The 20,647-nt window shown below is 37.1% G+C and overlaps 1 protein-coding gene across 3 annotated transcripts in view; it reads left to right on the plus strand.

Annotated features, from left to right (window-relative positions):
• Nucleotides 1-13,623: 13,623 nt before the first annotated feature.
• The window catches only part of LOC131439041 (monocarboxylate transporter 14), a 67,153-nt gene continuing 60,129 nt past the window's right edge, over nucleotides 13,624-20,647 (plus strand). For all 3 annotated transcript variants that reach the window (XM_058609564.1, XM_058609559.1, XM_058609563.1), the window contains exon 1: nucleotides 13,624-13,773. The gene's annotated coding sequence lies outside the window, so the exon portion shown is untranslated. The remainder of the gene's footprint in view (nucleotides 13,774-20,647) is intronic.

The following is a 20,647-nucleotide window of genomic DNA, read 5'->3' on the forward strand; positions in this document are numbered from 1 at the left end:
CATTTTACTCTTCTTATTTTTTCGTTTCGTCTTTGAGCTATCGGTGGCTTATTAACATCTGTCAAGTTTCATAGTAATTCCAACAATATTTCATATCGTCGAAACTAAAAAGTTCGGAATTGCAAACAAGACTGTGTCTTGTAAGATAAGAATCTTCATAAGACGTATGAGTGCCCGAAAGCAAAAAGCGGGTGGGTAATATCACATACATAACTGGCATACGTGAATACGGATAAAACTGACATGCTTCGTTCACACTTCCGAATATAGATAATCGTTCGTATTAGTTGTTAGTGTGAATTTTGCAACTTTTGCTGCTTCGTTTCCAGAATTGTAACGGTGCATCTTTACGTAAGTATAATTTATTGACGATAAACATATTGTACCACACAAATAATGCTGAACATATAAGAGTAAAACTGTTTTTTTTTTAATTACATACTCAGTAGAAGTTAACTTTGCTAAGAGTATTTTAATGGTTCAAAAACCAATTCGAGAATATATCCGATGTTACCTGTCAAGTCCTTTTTCCATCATTGAATTCCAAACCTGAAAAAAGGAGCTGAACTCAGCTCCAAAGTCTATCTTTGGAATTTAGTTTAAGAAAAGCAGGTTCTAAATTCTGGAAATGAATTCTGAACCCGATTTCAGAAATTAAATTATGAAACTAAATTCAGGAATTGATTTCTGGTTCAAGTCAATTCAATAAATCCGGTTCGGAGTTCAGATCTAACATTTAGCCAAATATATGACAAGGGGATTTATTTTACGCTTCGTCTTTGACTGAGGGGAAATTACCGAGATCTGTACGGCTATAGCTAGCCGAAATCAGTTTCGTCCGAGACGTCAGTTTAGACATTACACTTCGATGTAATAGCAAAAAGTGTTTTGCAAATAGCATTAACTTTACGTCTGCCTAGCGGTTTATGTTGAGTCGCCAGGTCGCGCTAGCAGTTCAACATAAACTGCTAAGCACTAATGAGTCAATGACGAAACGTAAAATCAATTTGAAAATGGGTATGTGCACCTAGCATAAATTTGGGGGTAGAAAAGTAAGCTTTTTTCCCTTTGAAATTACCATTGATGGTTCTGCCATGCGTTCCGGAAGCGTACGGAGGCCGTAATCGCAGCGAGTGGAGACTCGATCGATGACTACCTTGATCAAAAAGTTTCCGGAATCACCAGCGTGTGGTGCTTTTAGTGCCCCAATTAGATTTTTTTGGGTTGCCACATCTGTCATTGATATTCTATCAACTTTTCAGCTTGATACCTGGACATTTGTGAAGGTTACGCGGTATTGAGTACATCTTCGATTGTGCGTGTTCTCGATTTCGTACAACTTTCAAAATAGAATTGAATTTGCAACGAGTTTGCATTACAATTTGCGTTAAAATCGGTTTCAATGGCGCGACGACAATGCAAATGTTAGAAGAGTGTTTCGGCAACGATACTCTGAAGAAAAAAGTCGTTTTTCAGCGACACGAACGTTTCAGAAGTGGCCGTGAGTCTGTGAAAAAGAAGGCGAGGCTTACAGTTTTCATTGATTACAAGGGCGTTGTGTATTACGAATTCCTTCCATGAGGCAAGACCGTCTTCAAGAAGTATTATTGGGTCGTTATGACACGTTTGCGTGAAGCGATTCGCCGAAAAGGGCCAGATTTGTGGGTAAACAACTCGTGGATCTTTAACTGCGATAACGCCACAATGCCATCGTTATCCGTGAACATTTGACTAAAAACGAAACGAATACCATTCAGAAACCACCAAATTCACCTGATTATGCTCCCTCAGACTTTTTCCTATTCGGTCGACTCAAGAAACCGCTCCGTGGAACGCGTAGCACCCGAGATGAGATTATGGAAAAATTTCAGAAGGCTCTGATGGCTATACCGAAAACTGAATATAAAAAATGTTTCGATGATTGGAGCAAGCGCTGGCCTATATGTATTGCAGTCGATTGGGAGTACTGTGAAGGGGACAATACCGATTTTGATGAATAATATTGTATTTTTAATTTTCTCAATAAATTCCGGGAACTTTTCGATCAAGGCGGTAGTTTAAATAAATAAAAAAACGAAGCCGATGGTGGAGCAGTTCTAAACTAATCGCATGTCAAGTGACTTTTAATTGTGCGTGATAACATAACAACAAGACTAAACCCGTCTGGGATTCCCCGTTGCCGGTTTTCCCGTAATAAGGAATGCCGGAATCGGCGTTGTAGGAGATTTATTGGACTGATTATCTTAAAATTAATCAATGTTTTCGAGGATTGTATTTCATTTCCCAAAATCGGTCAAGACTTCATAATGCATTACCATTGAACGGGTGCAAAAGTGCTTTATGCATTTGGTATTACGAAACCTGCCTTGACGGTATGCAGTAAAACTGACACCATATTGGGATAGGTGTCAATGATTGGGAGTCGATACTTTTCAATAGCGTAGAAGAGGAAACACAACTATTGTGTTTGTTTTATATTCTATCTAGTTTAAATCAGGGACTTGTTTTTAATCTTTGGTTTTGTATTCATGATGTTCGCTTTGTGATAAATCAGTACTCTTCCAGTTAGCAAGAACTGGATAAAAATCAATGGCAGCCTCTGAGACCATCTATGAGAAATTGAAGCGGAGTTTTTGTCCAGTCTTTCCAGTACTTTTGGATCACGATAAAATTCAACAGTAGACTATGGACCCAATAGACATTTCATTTGAAACTAATGTCGTTTTTCATTGAAAACACTCATGGAGTGTTTGCTCGATTCGTGCACTTTTCGTGCAGTCGAGCAATCGAAACAGGTGCACTGTGTTTCATTGATTTGCACCGCCCGAAAAAAATGCACGGCTCGTACCCAGAGGGCGGCTCGAGGTGCCCTGGCTCTTTCTAAAATCAGAGACAAAAACAACAAGGAATGTTTGATAAATATTATGGGGCTGTCTATCCTGCAAATTATATACCGTAAGATAGAGGTTTTGAGAATTACGTGATGATCGTAACTCCGATGCCGTTAAAGCACGCAATGGCAGGCCCTACGAATCTATACTATATCTATACTTGCTATAGTAGGAAAGATTCTGCAGACGAGAAAGATATCCTGCCGCTGGATTCGGCACATACTTATTTAGGACTAAAAATACGAGCGCAAGCGCACTTCGAATACATGTTTGGCTGGATCCGTTATTATACGCTAGACAGTGCCTGAAACTAAAACAAGTCCAGCGGGGCTCCAACCTCTCACATTTGAAATGGCTCAACAATGGGAATGAAACGAATAAATGGTCTGTTTCAAAATCGGCAAACGAAAGTCCCGAATCGGCCGTTTGTTGGACGATTCATCGGATATTCATTGGACCCACGGTCCAACGTATTGTCCCAATGGAGGACTTCTGTTGAACGTTTTTTTTAGTGTCTTACAGGGGTTTTTAAGTAAACAGGAATAAATGAAAATGATACAATTTTCGAAAATATATTCACTTTGCAGGCAATCTGCGGGAGCGGAAAAATGCGCCAGTTGTACATTGTGACGAGTATCAGCAGCGAACACGAGTCTTTTTAGTCTATAAAAAGACTCGTGTTCGCTTTTAGTCTCTAAAAAGAGAGGTTTCGCGTTTTCACGACTAACACTTTTGAAAAATAATTTATTATTTTCTTTATATTTTCTTATAGTAAAATATTTGAAGAATTTTCTGTGAAATTTTCAAGCCTATTGGAACGAATCTCTGGAAGTTATGGAAAATATATGGCTATCTCATTCTACGAAAAAGCAAGAGCTCGGCGCACAGGCCCAAGATTTCTACTTCGATTGACTTTAAAACTTGACAACACATTCTTCAAATGTTTCGTTATAATAAATTATAAAAGAAAAAATATGATTTTTTGAAAATGTTAGATTCTACGGGCTCCCTGGAGTAATTAAGGGCTGAGGACAGTACCGTAAAGTGGTAGGTTTTTTGCTATTTTCCCGTTTCAAATAAAATTTTCTTGGAAACGGTGCAGAATATAGAAAAACCCACCTGACAATGTCTTCGAAATTTATTTGAGAATATTCTGTGAAATTTTCAGAATGATTCATTGAGTTTAGCGGTCGTGTTGTATTTTTTTCTGACTGAAGAACTGCTGAAAATTGGAACGCTCGTCTAGATAATTTAGTTTAGATGCGATTAGTACATAAAAACATATATGTTATCGCGATAAAAATAAAGTCTTATATTTTTCTGTGAAACAAAGTCGGTTTCAATGCATCCACCATTTTTTTCGCTTTGGTTTCCTGATAGCATTCTGAAAAAGGAGAGAGAAATAAAATTGGCTCGACAAGGCTGCCAAACACAAAGACATTCAATCTTTGTGAAAGTTGAATATTTTTTCATTGTTCATTGGAATCATATAATGTCCAACCCATACGATAGATTAATGTGATCAAACTTCTCATCAAAATAATAAAATGTATGCTGGCAACCCGGTACAGTTTGCTCATATACAAGAAAGTACAAGAGAAATACAATGCGCAAAGGGAATTGAGCGAGCCACGTGGTCGATTTAAAACTCAACACGTGACCCTCTGTCCTCAGACCTTGATTGTTTCCATTGATTTTATAGACAAAAACCTTTAAACGCGTTTTCCGTGTCCATCGTCATTCAAAAACTACCGCACCATTTTTTTTTCAAATTTTGCATACACTTTCTACATATAAAAAAAAACAGACCCCAACGTTTTCCTTTTCGTTGTTTGTTATTTTGGGGAGGTTTAACAGCTACATAATGCCTCTTCAGCAGTATAATATGTCTTACAACAAATCAGTGGCATGCCCCAACAATGATTTTAATTTTAAATTAGAAAAACCCTTCTTAATCCACCTAGTGGTGTGATAATGCCTTTCTCTTCTTTCATAACAGTCTTATGAAAATATATTTCATACTTTTATTAAATAATTTCGGACACTAATTTTGACACCAATTGATTCAGATTGATTAGACTAGAACACAAAAGCATTCTTCAGTGTTTATGTCACACAGTCGGCATCATTTTTTTCAACCTAGTGCTTGACATTTGTGTTACCTATTTGTATGAGAAGAGTGATACTAATCTAAAAACATTTTCCGATCTCGTCGAACTGAGTCGAATGGTATATAACACTATGGGTCTCCGAGGCTCCGTTCGAAAGTCGTTTTTTCAGCAATTCTAATACCTTTCTATAGAGAAAGGCAAAAAAACAGAAAAGAAATATTATTTGCGTAATCAACTAATTGCAATCTGAATATAACATTTTCGATCCTTATAAAAAAGAGGGAAATAATATATGTTTCAGGAACAATTTCAACATCCACCAAAATCCCTTTATCAGTATACAAGCCAGCTTACCTCATCTCACCTCCACTGCAGCCTCATGAAAATAACTTGCGTAACATGTTATTTCACAAAGCGAATCAATTCTATGACCTTCAGAAAATCATATACTGTTTGGGGTTAACTTTCTTCGGGTAGTGGTCGTTGACATATTTTATGAACCCATTCAGAGATAGCCTTGCACCATACAACGTCACACAATCGACTATCTATCAGCTGTTTCTAGGCGACCGACATTGTGACGTCAGATCGGCCATGGAACATATATTACACAGCGGTACTGTTCCGTTTCAGATTGGACCGCGTGTTTCTTGTAACCCGGCGCACATGTGAGACTGTAAAGGAACAGATATCGATGAATATACATGTGTACATAAATCACACGCACACATTTATGACCAACAAGAGTGTACCGTCTTCAAAATCGAAGCGGATCGAACTAGTTAACGCTAACCAGCTCCTTCTTCTGCTAGTAGAAGTGATAGTCATAACTTGGGATATATGACAGGTTAAAAATAGCCTCCGGTCGAAATATAAAGCAAAACAAAATAAAAAAAAACTTCTTATAGGAACCATTCCATATGGTTCGGACTGATTTCGAATATTTTTCTCGCAATTCGCGAAGTTTTGCGACGGTCGCAATGACTTTGAAATGAATTCATGGAATGAATCATCATTCCTTCAATCAGTCACTTTTTGAACTGATTCTGATTAGATAACAAAGGTAAAGCTAAGTTGTTTTAACAGCCTAAGTGATTGATTTTGAGTTTATGATTCTACATAACAGTTCGGCTGAAAAGTTCGTATCGTTTAATAGAAACACACATTTTTTTGCCAAAATTCGTTTTTATTATTCAACATAATTGCCATCAGAGGCGATACAGCGATTATAGCGATCTTCCAACTTTCCGATACCATTTTTGTAGTACGATTTGTCCTTTGCCTCAAAATAGGCCTCAGTTTCAGCGATTACCTCTTCATTGCTTCTAAATTTTTTACCAGCAAGCATTCTCTTGAAGTCTGAGAACAGGAAAAAGTCACTGGGGGCCAAATCTGGAGAATACGGTGGATGAGGGAGCAATTCGAAGCCCAATTCGTTCAATTTCAGCATGGTTTTCATCGACTTGTGACACGGTGCATTGTCTTGATGAAACAAAACTTGTTTCTTCTTCAAATGAGGCCGTTTTTTTGAAATTTCGTCCTTCAAACGCTCTAATAACGCTATATAATAGTCACTGTTGATGGTTTTTCCCTTTTCAAGGTAGTCGATGATAATTATACCATGCGAATCCCAAAATACAGACGCCATAACCTTACCGGCCGATTGTTGAGTCTTTCCACGCTTTGGGTTCGGTTCATCGCGTGCAGTCCACTCAGCTGACTGTCGATTGGACTCCGGAGTGAAGTGATGGAGCCATGTTTCGTCCATTGTTATATATCGACGAAAAAAATCGGTTTTATTTCGATATAACAGCTCCAAACACTGCTCAGAATCATCAATTCGTTGTTGTTTTTGATCGATTGTGAGCTCACGCGGCACCCATTTTGCACAAAGCTTTCTCATATCCAAATATTCGTGAATAATATGTCCAACACGTTCCTTTGATATCTTTAGGGTGTTAGCTATCTCAATCAACTTCACTTTACGGTCATTGAAAATCATTTTGTGGATTTTTTTCACGTTTTCATCGGTAACAGCCTCTTTTGGACGTTAACTGCGTTCATCGTCTTCGGTGCTCATATGACCAGTACGAAATTTTGCAAACCACTTACGAATTGTTGCTTCGTCCGGTGCAGAGTCTGGATAACACTCATCAAGCCATTTTTTGGTATCGGCGGCACTTTTTTTCATCAAAAAGTAGTGTTTCATCAACACACGAAATTCCTTTTCTTCCATTTTTTTCACAATAACAAAAGTAGCTATACTCAAAATGCAATATCTCACAAACTAATAATCAGACAGCTGTCAAATTTATACATGTATCTTTTGAAGGTTGGTACTAACTGAAAATGGTATGGATTTAATTCTAGTGGCGCTCTCTCATAGAAACGATACGAACTTTTCAGCCGATCTGTTATATCTCATAGTCTGTTGTTTCAATTATTTTACTTTGTTTCTTTATTGATACATTTTATTCTATTTTTTTTTGCGATATGAGAACATTTTTTCTAACTGTCACAATATTTTTCTAAGAAAATTTAATTCCCGAAATCAAAACACTCTGATCTTTGAAATTATTTTGAGACTGATAACCATGTCTAAACTTTTTCATAGAAACTTGATAGAGTTTAGATGTTGAATTTCGCATTACTTTCATAACCCCATGTGTCTCTGTCTACTGACATCATTGGCGACTGTTACGAATGGGCTCAAATACGCGAACTTCAATATCGTCAACGTCTATCGAGTTTCGAATATTTCAACTTTAGTGTTCTTGTGACTGACCCTAAACGCTCAGTTTCCGTTTCAGTTTCGTCGAGTGTCATAATGCAATCATTGTCGATGAAATCAAAGAGTCGAACGGACAACTCATAAACCGTATCTAAGCTTGATTTTTTTTCTAATTCTAATGATAACACCTAATCCAAACTGTCGTATTTCGATCGCTTCTTGTGATCTGCAGCTGCAGTGCATGTACTTGTTTGCTAAAGAAAAAAGTGCGTTTTGATTGTCTTATCAAAGATTCATCGATTTGAACATTTTAAATATTTGCAAAACAAGCACAAAAATAAATTATTTCTTTTTATTTATAGCTTATATTTAGAACGTTCAAAAACTTACTCCGTTGACGAGATGAGTGAAAACTCTCATTGTCGGGATGATCTTCGGTATTTTTTTTTGTTTAACCATTTTACAAAATTTCAAGAAATAATTTCAATTTTAGTCGAACCTCGCTTTGTAACTCTCTTAAAACGACTCAAATAGACTCGAATGATAAAGTTTTCTGAGCATGGATAATATTTGAAATCACGCCTTTTTTTTTAGAACGGCCAATAAGCCATCCATCAACAATCACTTTGAAGAGTAATTTCGAATGACTCGGCACTCGTTGAGAGTAAGTCATAATAGTAAACGGCAGAGAAAAGTTTTCACTTTCGTCTGGTGTTAAATTTAATAATCTATCTTTCATAGCTCGCTTGCAATTTCTTTCGAAAGTGGAAGTTTACAGGTGGCTTGTTGGCCGTTCTAAAAAAAACGCGTGAAATACTTAACTGTACGATGCCGATGCCTGATTTGGCGTATTTGAAAAAGTGTTGCCATATTGCTGAACTTGCCGAGAAACATTCGTACCTTTGAGGTTTCTGCAGCTCACTGTAGATAACACCACGCTGATCCCAATAAACGCAGAATATTGTATTTTTGACCAATCGATTTTGTTTTGCAGTCGATGTGTTTTGCTGTCGATGTTTTTTTTGCGGTTCTGATTCTTCATCAGATCCATCCATATGGTGTTATCGCGTGGAGATCATAAATTGCTGGGTGTAGCATATTGAATGCCTCCCCTATCAGATGCACATAACAAAATCATAACACAAGTATATCAACAATTGGTATGTATAACAATTTGTGTTATTTTGAGATATTTAGCAAATGAAAACAGTTGAAACTTAAAACTTATGATAACATATATTGTTATCATAAGTTTTAAGTTTCAACTGTTTTTATTTTGTTAAACAACATCAGTTATGATGTTTTATTTTGAGATTTCCGATGGTTTATATCGAAATATAATGATCAGAATTACAAAAAACTAAAAGAAAAAATTAGATAACTAAATAAATTATTCATTTAATAAAAAAATCAAAAATGAATGAAAGAAATAATGAAATTTACACGACATGTAAATCAATAGTAACATGGAATAGATATTGATTTAATCGAGATTTTGATTGAAAACCTTCATCGATGCAAAACTAAATTGGATTGCATTGAATTTTCAAGTAATATAACTGTATCTTTCAATTAACGCTTAGTTTGCGATTAAATTCTATTGAAATCTACAGAATTGTAAAGTAACTTTATGTTTAATTTCCTGCTCCAAATATGTGCATGAAAATAGATGTAAATTCACAAAATATTTTTATCTGTGTACTTAAAGAACGAATACATCTAGACGCTAATAAAGTAAGTGAGATTCAATTCAACAAGGCGTCTAACTGTGTGTACATTATGTTTAAACGTGAAAGCGATGCAATTGCATTCGCTTCGGTTAACAACGAGGTGCACAGTGTTGAGTGTGATAACATTACATACAAAATCCCTGTGCACATGGTGCACAATGCCATAGAAGTACGCGTGCATGACCTCCCCCCGCAGACCAGCGATCAGTCCGTTCGGGAAATCATGTCGCAGTACGGTGAAGTTCTTTCCATCGGAAGAGAAGTCTGGCGGATTTTTTCCCCGACATCCGGAATGGCGTGCGAGTGGTACGTATGCAACTACGTAAGGCAATTCCATCTTACATCATTTGTGGTCAAGGTGGGACACATCCGTGTAAAACGCTGATTATCTATGAAAATCAGCAGGTTACATATCAGTTTTGTGAACAACCTGCACACTACGGTAAACCTTGCACTGAAACTGCGAAAAGAACATCTTCAACTAAAGACAAGGTCAACCGTTCAACAACGAAAACTAGTGAGCGCAGTACTCCTGTTCCACCGTCAAACCAACCAGCAACTGCAATCAATGTACAACAAGGCGCATCTACAGCAGCTATCAACGAGCTCAAGACTGCGAACAACAAGGAAAACGAAAAGAAGACGGAAATCAACAACAAAACCACCGATGCGGCCATGGATGATGAGACGAATCACGAACAAAGTGCCCTTCAACCCTCGCAGGAGAGAAATGGAAGCTCTTCTCCTCCTAGAAAAAGAGTGACAACGAGATCCACTTCAAAAAATGCTTTATTAAAAAAATCGGCTAATTCGGCCACGTAAAGCTTGTACGCAAATAGGCCTGAATAAAAAATATCTTAAAAAACTAAAAATAAATGCCAAATTCACAAGGAAAATAATTAGACACTCAAGTAAATAATCATATCTTCTATATGTTAAAAAGAAAAAATCGATTCGAACACTGCGACTCTGGAAGCACGAGAAAGAGCGGTCAAAAATTTCAAAACAGAGCTCATGAAGACTTCTTAGAGAAAACTAGGATGGTTTTCGCATGCATGGTTTCATAGATTTTTATTCAATTTCAGCCAAATCCGACTTCTGGTTCCGATATAACTCGATAATGAAGCAGTTTGTAAAAACTTCGACTTCAAATACCGGATATAAAATTTGTTTTGAGAAACCGGCTAATTTTTGTCCGGTTTTTGCATTCAAAGTTATTTTGTCCGATTCTTGCAGAAAAGATATTTTTAAACGATTCTTGCATTGCAAAATCCATGTCCGGTTTTTACTCTCAATGTTTTCATCGGATTTTTGCATTCAAAAATACTTAAACGGGTTTTGCAAACTAAGTTGCACTTATCCGATTTTTGCTTTCAGCCGTTCATTTATGAATGGTATGAAAATAAGGGGTCCGGGATAACTATCTTGCTTCGACTGATGAGGAACAGAAAAAGTTTTCAAAGCTGTCGGAAACTCCAAAATGAAACTCACGTCAATTTCTTGATATTTTAGACCAAATAAGCGCAAGAAGATCGTGACAGTTCGAAAAAGCCAAACTGGGTGAATAAAGTGGATGGGGATACAATTCGAACTCTAAATCGTTGATGGTACTTTTGCTAATGGTAGTGATTCGATTATGCACTAGCGCGTCGTCGATTTTTTAAAAAATACAATTTCTTCAATAATGCACACTACTACTATGCTGTTGCTTTCGTTTTTCAAGGTAGTTCAAGAGTAAGTATAACCAGAGAATCGACGTCATGACCAGTCCGACCCATTGAGCCTTCCTAGGCCACTCCGGAACACTCGTTCCCGTTTTATTGGATAATAATTCTGAAATTTTCTGGTGTGTAATAATGAATCCAGGATTCTTGTACAGTTACCAACCTACAGCAATAGTCCAACCGAATCTGCATCTCCATCTGCAGAATCCTACTGGAACTATGATAAGTGCGCTAAATACTAATCCTTGTGGCATTTGATTGCTCGCGCACCTTCTCTTTCCAGTCATCCAGCACCATTTCAGATAGTTTTGACATTGTCCTTTGTAAGCGCACCAAAGAGCCTGACGCTGCACAGTGATTCAAAAGCCTAATTTTAAGGGCTGAGGCCAGTGTGTTTTAGGGCGTTTTAAAGAGCTATTTCCACACTTCAAATCTGATTTTCTCAGAAACGGTGACGAATATAAAAAAAATCCAACTGAATATCTCTTAGAAAATTAGTTTAGATTATTCTGTGAAAATTTCAGAATGATTGTTTGACTTTAGCGGTCGGGAAAGTCTTTTTTCTGAAGGAAGGAATTGCATAGCTGAAAAAGGAAACTTTCAACTTGTTCATTGGATATCTCGACTTCAAAAGCATGGATCAAAAATCTATCTTGACAATGTCTAGATAATTTCATTTAGATGCGATTAGTGTATAAAATATATATGTTGTCGCGATAAAAGTGAAGGGAAAGTTATTTTTGTAAAGGTAAGTCGATTTCTATGGTGGCGCCATTTTAGTTCCCTGGTAACGCAACGAAACACGAGAGAGAAATAAAATCGGCTCAAAAAGGCTGCCAAACAAGCGGCAGCTTTCTTGGATTTTGTGTGATGTACAGGGTCCGGCACTCGAAGTGTAACCAACTTCAGACCTTCGAGCCTGGCGTCAAGGTAAATGCGACATATTATCGGGAAAGTATTCTGGAGGTTGCTTTGAAGCCGTGGGCAGACAAACATTTCGGTGGCAGACCATGGACGTTTCAGCAGGACTCGGCACCGTCTCACAAAGCTCGAGTGAACCAAGAATGGCTGCAAAACAACGTTCCGAACTTCATCACGTCCACACAATGGATCTCAAATTCACCAGATGCGAATCCAATGGATTATTCTCTTTGGGCCATTTTGGAGAGCAAAGTCCGAACTAAAAGATACACCAGTCTCGAGGCGCTGAAAAAAGTTATTGTCCGCGAGTGGGCCAAAATACACCTGCAAGTCACATTCGGGCAGCTTGCGATTCGTATTTTGACCGTCTCAAGGCCATAGTTAAGGCAAAAGGTGGTCATATCGAGCAAAAGTGAATTGATTCTGAATTTTGTATTATTTTTACATATTTTGTACTTTGAATTAAGTAAAAGTAATTTTCCAAACTGAATTTATGGCCTTTTTAATTGGTTACACTTCGAGTGCCGGATCCTGTAGTCAAACTTGTAACCGAAAATATAAAAACTTTCTTGGCCACCCGGCCACATCGAGAGTCATTTTACACATTTGCGAGAGAGCATGGAGAGAAATGGAATACGCACAGCGAGCCACGTGGTTTTACGCGACCTAGTGGCCTCACCCCTTAAGCTCTTAATTGATAACACGTCAAAAAGCGTGGTTTTCGAGGCAGAGTATCTTCAGCAATGTTACTCAGAATGAAAGGTGCCATCTTTTGAAAGTTTGGTTTATGTGATTAATCCCTCTAAAAGCGAGATAAAAATATTATTTTAGCTGAAGGTCAATATAGGGGCTAAGTAACTTCGACAAAGTTGTGCAAAACGTTATTTCAAACAAATTTAAAGAAGGTACTATTCCCGAAACTTAAGTACCATTCATGATAAAAAGTATTTTCTGAAAAGGGTCTTCTAAAACAAGTTTTTGCTGGAAAACTTTTGTATTTTTAATTTTTATGAGTTTTTTATGTTATACAAAGTTATTCATCATCAAAAACTACACAACTTTCTTGAATATATTATGACCCTATCATTTCAATTCAATTCTTCAACTGACGGTTGATCATTAGATTGACAATTATTTTTCTTCTTTTTTCCAAACTATCGTTCCAAAAAGGAATCAGAAGTGTGATACCAAATCAAACAGGAAAATACACTTCGGCGAACCCGTTTATATCATTTAGAGTTGATTAGTATCTTCGTACCTACCGCAGATTAAATATACCCAGTTCCGCTGGTCATGGAGGACGAATGTGGTACATTTTCGAGAATGATTCACACTTCAGTCGGCCAGCACAGAGATCAATATTTTTGCTAACATTCTGCTTCAAGTCCTGTTCGTGGGTCCATTACAGTCAACCACGGAGTTACACGGCGATGCATGTGCTCTGGTGCGCCACGCGTATGCGCACAACGATGCTGGGAATAGCTGTCGGTCGGCCCAGCCAGTAGACACCATCGGTCCCGTTGTGTCTTGGCTCAGTCTTGCAGTGTTCGTCAGTCAGTGAAGATATATTGGTACGCCGTTCGGTGCATTCATTCTCGAGTTCTACTGATCGCTCTCTTTCTCCACTCTCAACAGCGGTGATTTATTCGTCGGCGAATCGATAAGGTGCGTTCTCTTCCGTCTTTTGTTCTCTTTTCAGGTACCGAAACAATCACCGAATTGATACTTTGTACTTCTAAACTTTATCGTCATACGAACTCGCTTACATCTGGACCATTTTTCGTGTAATCTGGCTATCTTGAAGTGAATGACAAGTTCTCTAGAGTCAGTGCTAATCAGTCGCTAACGAATACAAACGATTTTTTTTTCTCCTTCTGTTTACACTATGACAAAGATGACCGGCAGATAACGAGCGAATCAATCAATTTCGCATTCGGGGATTGGGTGAAAAAGTTGGTGTTTTCGTTTGTTTTTTAATCCTTTGAAACGTGATATCTCAAAGGCGTGAATATTTCTGCGTGCCAATCACTTTGGTCGGTATATGTTTGTGTTGTGCAGATTGTTTCCTAGACTTTTGTAGAGTGTCGAGTGAGATAAACGTCTAACACATGCAAGGAAATGTAAACTACCGGTCACGAGACTTTTCACCACGTGCACGTGCTTACATAATGGAACAAAATATTGAACTCTGACTAGAACCTTCATGACCAGTTTTTTTCGGGTTTATGTTATAACCCACTAATGTACAGACAAAAAAAGTATGTGGTTTCGCTAAAGTAATATTCCCTTCGCTAAGCGAGAGAGAGAGGGACCTAGAGAGAGTTGCTTAGCGATGTCGCCACCGCGGCCGGTGTTGCGATGGAAGTTGCAATATCGCATACACCCAATGTTTGGTTTAACGCGAAGGAGTATATAAAACATATGATATGAAGTAGAAAACGCAGAAAAAAAACAACGAAAATATCGAGCCGAATGGAATTTTCCACTCTCAAATCAGCAGCTACCGATAGCATTTGCCTGCTCGGTTAAAGTTACTAGCAAGTCACTTGCATTGATCGCACCCGTTGTCGATTCATCCAAGATTTGCTTACTTATCGTTTTCGCGGAGTGCTCCGAAAGAAGCACGTAGGGAATTATATTTTTGATCCTACTTTCCGGGAACTGCTCATGCTATGACGAGTAAGAATTGAAATATGTATAATCCATTATTTTGAAGCTAGCAGATTGCCGAGTCTTCTGCTTACATGCCTTGGGCGAATATGAATAGATTGAATTGATCACTGAAATGAAAAGGAATATTACAAGGGATAGCTCTGTGGGGTTGTTCATATTGTTCATAAAGAATAAAGACAATTAAAATCTAGCTTTCTTCTACTTCTCCCTATATTCACAATTTATGAAAACTAACAATTTAGCGCTGGAAATTTCTATCAAGGATTGATTACTAACAAATATGAGTTGTCTCAGTATTATCAATACTTCTTGATAAACACTGGTTTCAAGAATTGCACAGATTTTGCATTTCTTAGCAGAGATGTTATATTGTGATACTATGTTCGTTATGTCCAATTCTGCTCTAAGCAAAAATAAAAGCACTGAACTAACCACAACACCAATATCTGCCTGAAGATTTCACAACACCAATATTTGCCAAAGAAAATCTAAATATGAATGCTCAATCGTACATAAACAATATTTAAAAACTATACTTGTATTTCAAAATAGTACAGCCGTTCCCATGCTGTTCAGCTCCACATTTGATTCAAGATTTTGTTTTTCCACGGATACGTCGCTCACTCACTCAATACTGTCGTCTCTTTTAGAGAAAGCCCACAAACAGGCGAAATAAGACACAGCTCGTTATTGATTAAAATTTCAATTTCATATTATTGAAAATACATGGTTTTATCTATTTAAATCGACGCGTAGAAATGTGTATTTCCGGCTAGTTGGTGCGATAATATTACCAATCTTAACAAAATCGTTTAATCTGTAAGTGTCCAAAACCTGACTATTCATCTGCATTTTCTGTATAAACATACAGATTCTTTGATTTTTTATGTGCATCTTTGTGTGAGTGTGTTTGTGTATTTAACCTATCCCGAACTCTCACTGTCTGGCAGCAGTTTACAGGAAAAAAAACGTTTCCATGTGTTTTGTTCATACGTGCAAATAGCTTTAGTCCAGGAGGTGTTGACTCAATCGAACTACGATGACACATTTCGTGTACAGAGCAAATCATGCTCCGAGTTTTCATCAACCAGCCCCGCCGAAATGGAATGTTTGCATTAAATGGATTCAAACATTACAGAAAGACTTTCGATCCCTTGCAATTGGCAAGCAATCGACGCGTATTTAGATTATGTTCTTCAGTTTTGTATGAATAATTATTATTTTCTAATCTTACCAATACTCAAGTTTGCATTCAATGTTTCATTTCTTACCGTATCAAAACCTTCCAAACGTTCACTCTTGAAACATAGTATGAGATTGCACACTTCTGAATATTTTTTCTATAGACGCACCTACATTGTTACATTATACACAAAAAGTTTTTCTTCAATCAAGGATTATACAAGGATGATATGCAAAATTCTATTTTATGAATTGCAAGAAATGCTGCAAAGGTTTTTCATGAAAATAAGTTGACAGTCACATTGAGAGTTTGAATACACTTCAGCAATAGGACGTCAAGGCGAACTTGACTTGACATATTTGAAGGTTTTTCAATAATTTTCACCTTTCAAAATAATTATTACATACAAACCAATTCGCACCCTCTCATTCTGCTACTAACGCAGAAGGCGATTACACTCAGTCGATGCCGTTCTATTGACCAAATGTCATCATAGATACACGGGAGGGCATTAGATAGGAACTTGTCAGCACTTAGTTATCCCACCTTCTGACGACCTTTTTATACCAAAATTTCATGACTTTTTAGTTGAGCTCATGATCTTCAACATTTTTCTTGTTCACTGCACCAGAGACCTTTATCTCATATCGTGTAAAAGGTATATAGTATGATAGACCATAAAGAAAATTATGAAAAATTGGTGCGGGTTTCAAGCATTGCATTCAAGAATATTGTACATAAGTTCGTAGGTTGGGCTTCCATCTATAAGTTCTTATCGAATATCGTGTATTTGGAAAGCTATAGAGCCGAGCAATGGATGTAGTGGGTGCGTAATTTTGTAACATTCGCAAGGGCCTACCGTACGAAAGGCAGAAATCTCATAAACTGCATTCGAATTTCGTACAAATCGTACTTCCCATTTCGAAATGACTTTTTTGTGAGCGTTTTTAATGTTGTTATAAAGGTTTGATGCTAAAAACAGTGTGGTAAAACTTCATTTTCAATTGAGTATTGTTTGGGGAAAATGAATTTTATGACCATTGACTGTCAGCATATGCCTTCTCATTCATTTTACTTTTGCTATCATACTCAAATGGAGCTCCCAAAATTTAGCGTCAGTTGTACCTAGTCATTTGAAGCTTTGCTTGCTCAGTTTCAAGTGCCAATTAGTCTAACTGCTTCATTGTCTTTACTGTTGGTAGTGAGCAAGTTGGAATGAATAGGCATGGACATCAACGCGATAACCATAACTCTCTCCGGCCTGAATTGTAAATAGAGTGTGGCGATTCTCATTTGAGTTTCCGATTATCACCAGCAACTGCTGTCACACATCAGCTGAGATCATCAAATAGATGATGACGCTGATGTACTTCATATGCAGCAAAAGAGACAAGAACAAAATCTCAAATCAGCGTCTGACGGTAAAGCAGAAAGTGAAGATATACTTTTAATGCGGTGTGTGCTGTTTTCTGTTGGATGTTTTTGCGGTCAAAAAAAGCGAAGCATGCTTGGTTCTTCTAGTAAATTAGGCTGTCTCTTCATGTGTTTTCATATGCAGGATTGTTTAATTGGCAAAACTAGCTCAAGGCAGCTCTACTTCTTGACTAAAAACAAATCATTAATTGATATTTCTGCTGGTACCAGGTTCACCTTTTATCTATTATCTTGAGCAAATGCAATTGATTACATGCACCTCATTCAAAGGCTGCTCTCTCATTCAATTGAAAGAGATATTTTGTTATTTCAAGAGATTGACTGACGGGGGTTGAACTGAGTTTCGATTGAAAGAGAAACGAATGATGAACTGAATTCTGCCCCATTCGGTACGGCAGCGAAGATAGAAAGGAGCACAAACGTTAAAAATAGTCAGTAATTTCTTCTAGCTGTCAGATTTTGTCAGTTATTTGCAAAACAAACTCACTTTTACTATACCGGTTCTTGTAAACACCGGATGTAGTGGCCAAAACACTCCAAAATGGAACTCTCATCAATTCCAAAAGGTTGTTTGATAAAAAAGTTTCGTTAGTTTCGTTTCACACCATACAAAAGAGCTTGTATAGTTATATCCATATGGCGTATTCATATGCGCCAAATGAGCCTCATACCATTCCAATACACAGTGACATCATGCCAAATCCAACCAAAACATAGTTTTACAATTAAATTGCACAAAAAATGGTATATAACATTTTTGGAGGCATTCTGTGTTGTAAATTTCATCATTTGTCTCACTTTTCTTCCAGCCAGTGCATTTTTGTCCAGTGAAAAAAAAGTAGTATGCTATCTTCAAATTCTTCTGTATTTACATGTGAAACATTGCAAACTTCTATTAGCTTACAATTTAATCGTTCAATTGGCTCCATTTTGATGTTCAATTTGTATGAGCTACACACCAAAAAAAATTGAATTTTGCAGGTGACTTAATCCCTCATACGATATAATTCATAAAGACCTAATTTGTCAAATGATGGAAAATTTCATTTATAATGACTTAATGTTAGATTGGCATGAATTTTACTAGTTTCGACTGTAACTTGCATTCTGCTAGCAGTTGCGACTGTACGAATTTAAATGCACCTTTTACCAACCAAGCAGATGTATGCTTCTGTGGGTCAGTCGATTAACAGACGTACATGCGATCCAATGATTCTCGGTTCAAGTCGCGGCGGTTGCGATCAGTATTCTATTTTTATTTCTACTAATTTCATGTCATGGAGTTTTAGACACAATATTAACTGTTCTTCCACGTGAATTTGCGTGAACTGCGACGCTCCATTTATGGGCATCTAATAAGATGTAAAATCACAGGAATTTTTTTAAGTGTGTACGAATAATTATATAGAGCATGATTCTTCGGGATCATTCCCATTCCAATTCATATCGTATATTCAAACAGTATGACAGTCACTATTAAAGGATGGCCCTTTGGCAAACGTTCACATAGAACATATTTACAATTCTCCTACTTAACGGAAGGACGACGACTTATCGGACCATTCGGTAGGTGTCGCGAAGTTAGTGATGTCAACCAATATGAAGCGTTCAATTAGCTTTTAGCAGTTATATTTGGTACGAAGTTTTTAATTAATCTTCAAGTACACGTTTATTTGAAAAAAAAAATATTGGAATTATAGACACAATGTATCACACAAATATTTACCAATTAGAGGATATTTGCGAATTTCGTGTATGACAAGCTGGCTTACAAAATTTGGTGGGTGACAGCTTGATTACAATGTAAGATCACAGTGGTGAGACTGAACATAATAACAACAGCATAAGTGCGATGTCTGAACTTGTATTACTCTGTTCAAATAGCTTTCCATCTCAGTTGATTCCAGACGAGTTCCATATCCGGAACGTTATCCGCAGATTGCAGAATAATTGAGTCCTGTACTGCCGTTCTAACTATGCGTAGAGCGGCAGTGTATCAATGATGATTTCCACTATTTCATTCATTTTTCACTATAACTTTCATTATGTAATGATGAAAATTTTGAATGTTTCAAAGCATTCAAGTATTTTTAAACTCTGGGTAACCGACTACCGAGAATTTCTTTTGAACAATACATTTAATTTTTTTTTATTTGTACTATTGATATGTGTGAGGTTCTGGTTAAGCGGATTTTGAAAGTGATTTTATTTTGGTTCTGCACAATCACGCTTTAAGCACAGACTAACAGACATGACACTATGAGTAAATTCTACTAAAAATAAATTTTCGTGGGACACTAGTTCCACTTATATTAAACTGCGCGAACTATTTAGTATCGGTATACCCTTTGTGTTATGTAAACGTTTTTTTACTAGTTGGCTTCCCCCCGTTTATCAACAAAGATCAGCTGCTCGCAGGGATGCCAGATTTCATCAAGCTTTGTATAATATTTGAAAAAAAAATCGTCGCAATAAATTATGGGATTACGTTTATATATCTAACTTTTTTAGCGATGTTTGAAAGGAACGATTTATGTTTCTCAACGTGGTTCAGAAAAATGACTACTCAGGAAGGTAAAACTAATTATTAATTTGTGGTATATAGATAGCTGTAATATTTATTCCTTTTAGTTAGTTTTTGGCACGGAATGTTTAAAACGTTCATTATCGGGCCCGATGAAAAATGAACTTGTAGTCATCTAGGCTACTTTTGATTGTATTGATGATTTTCCCCCGGCACACTGGCGGCAGGCCAGAATCAAGTGAATATCGTAACAGAACATAGATTCGATTTTGTATTGCGTTGGAGGATGAGAAGTAGGCAGAAATCTGTATTTAGTTTTGGTAATATGTATTAAATCTGTATCCTGCATGAAATCCGCATGGACGTATAACAATAAGTACATTACAGATAGTTCTGTATGAATGGCAACTCTGTTGGTAAATGAAAAAAATAAACACAGTCTAGATGACAAACTGATTGTTTTTGGTAGAGTAACGTGGCGCCATCATGACATATGCGAGTACTGTCCCAACTGAAGGAATATTCGAAATGACCGTTAAAATTATTAAAAAATTTAATTTGAGTGTCCTGTCTGTTAGTCTGTGCTTTAAACTTTATTAAAGCGGTTTAAAGATCGCAAAGTTTCGTCATCGTAAATTACGTCTTCGGGGACCGACATATTGTTGTTATTGGTTTACCACATGTTTTATTTCCGTGCAGACAAAAATAATTTTTCGTCTCTGCGT

The sequence above is a fragment of the Malaya genurostris genome, chromosome 3 (genome assembly GCF_030247185.1).
Source record: "Malaya genurostris strain Urasoe2022 chromosome 3, Malgen_1.1, whole genome shotgun sequence".
Classification (NCBI taxonomy): Eukaryota; Metazoa; Arthropoda; class Insecta; order Diptera; family Culicidae; genus Malaya; species Malaya genurostris.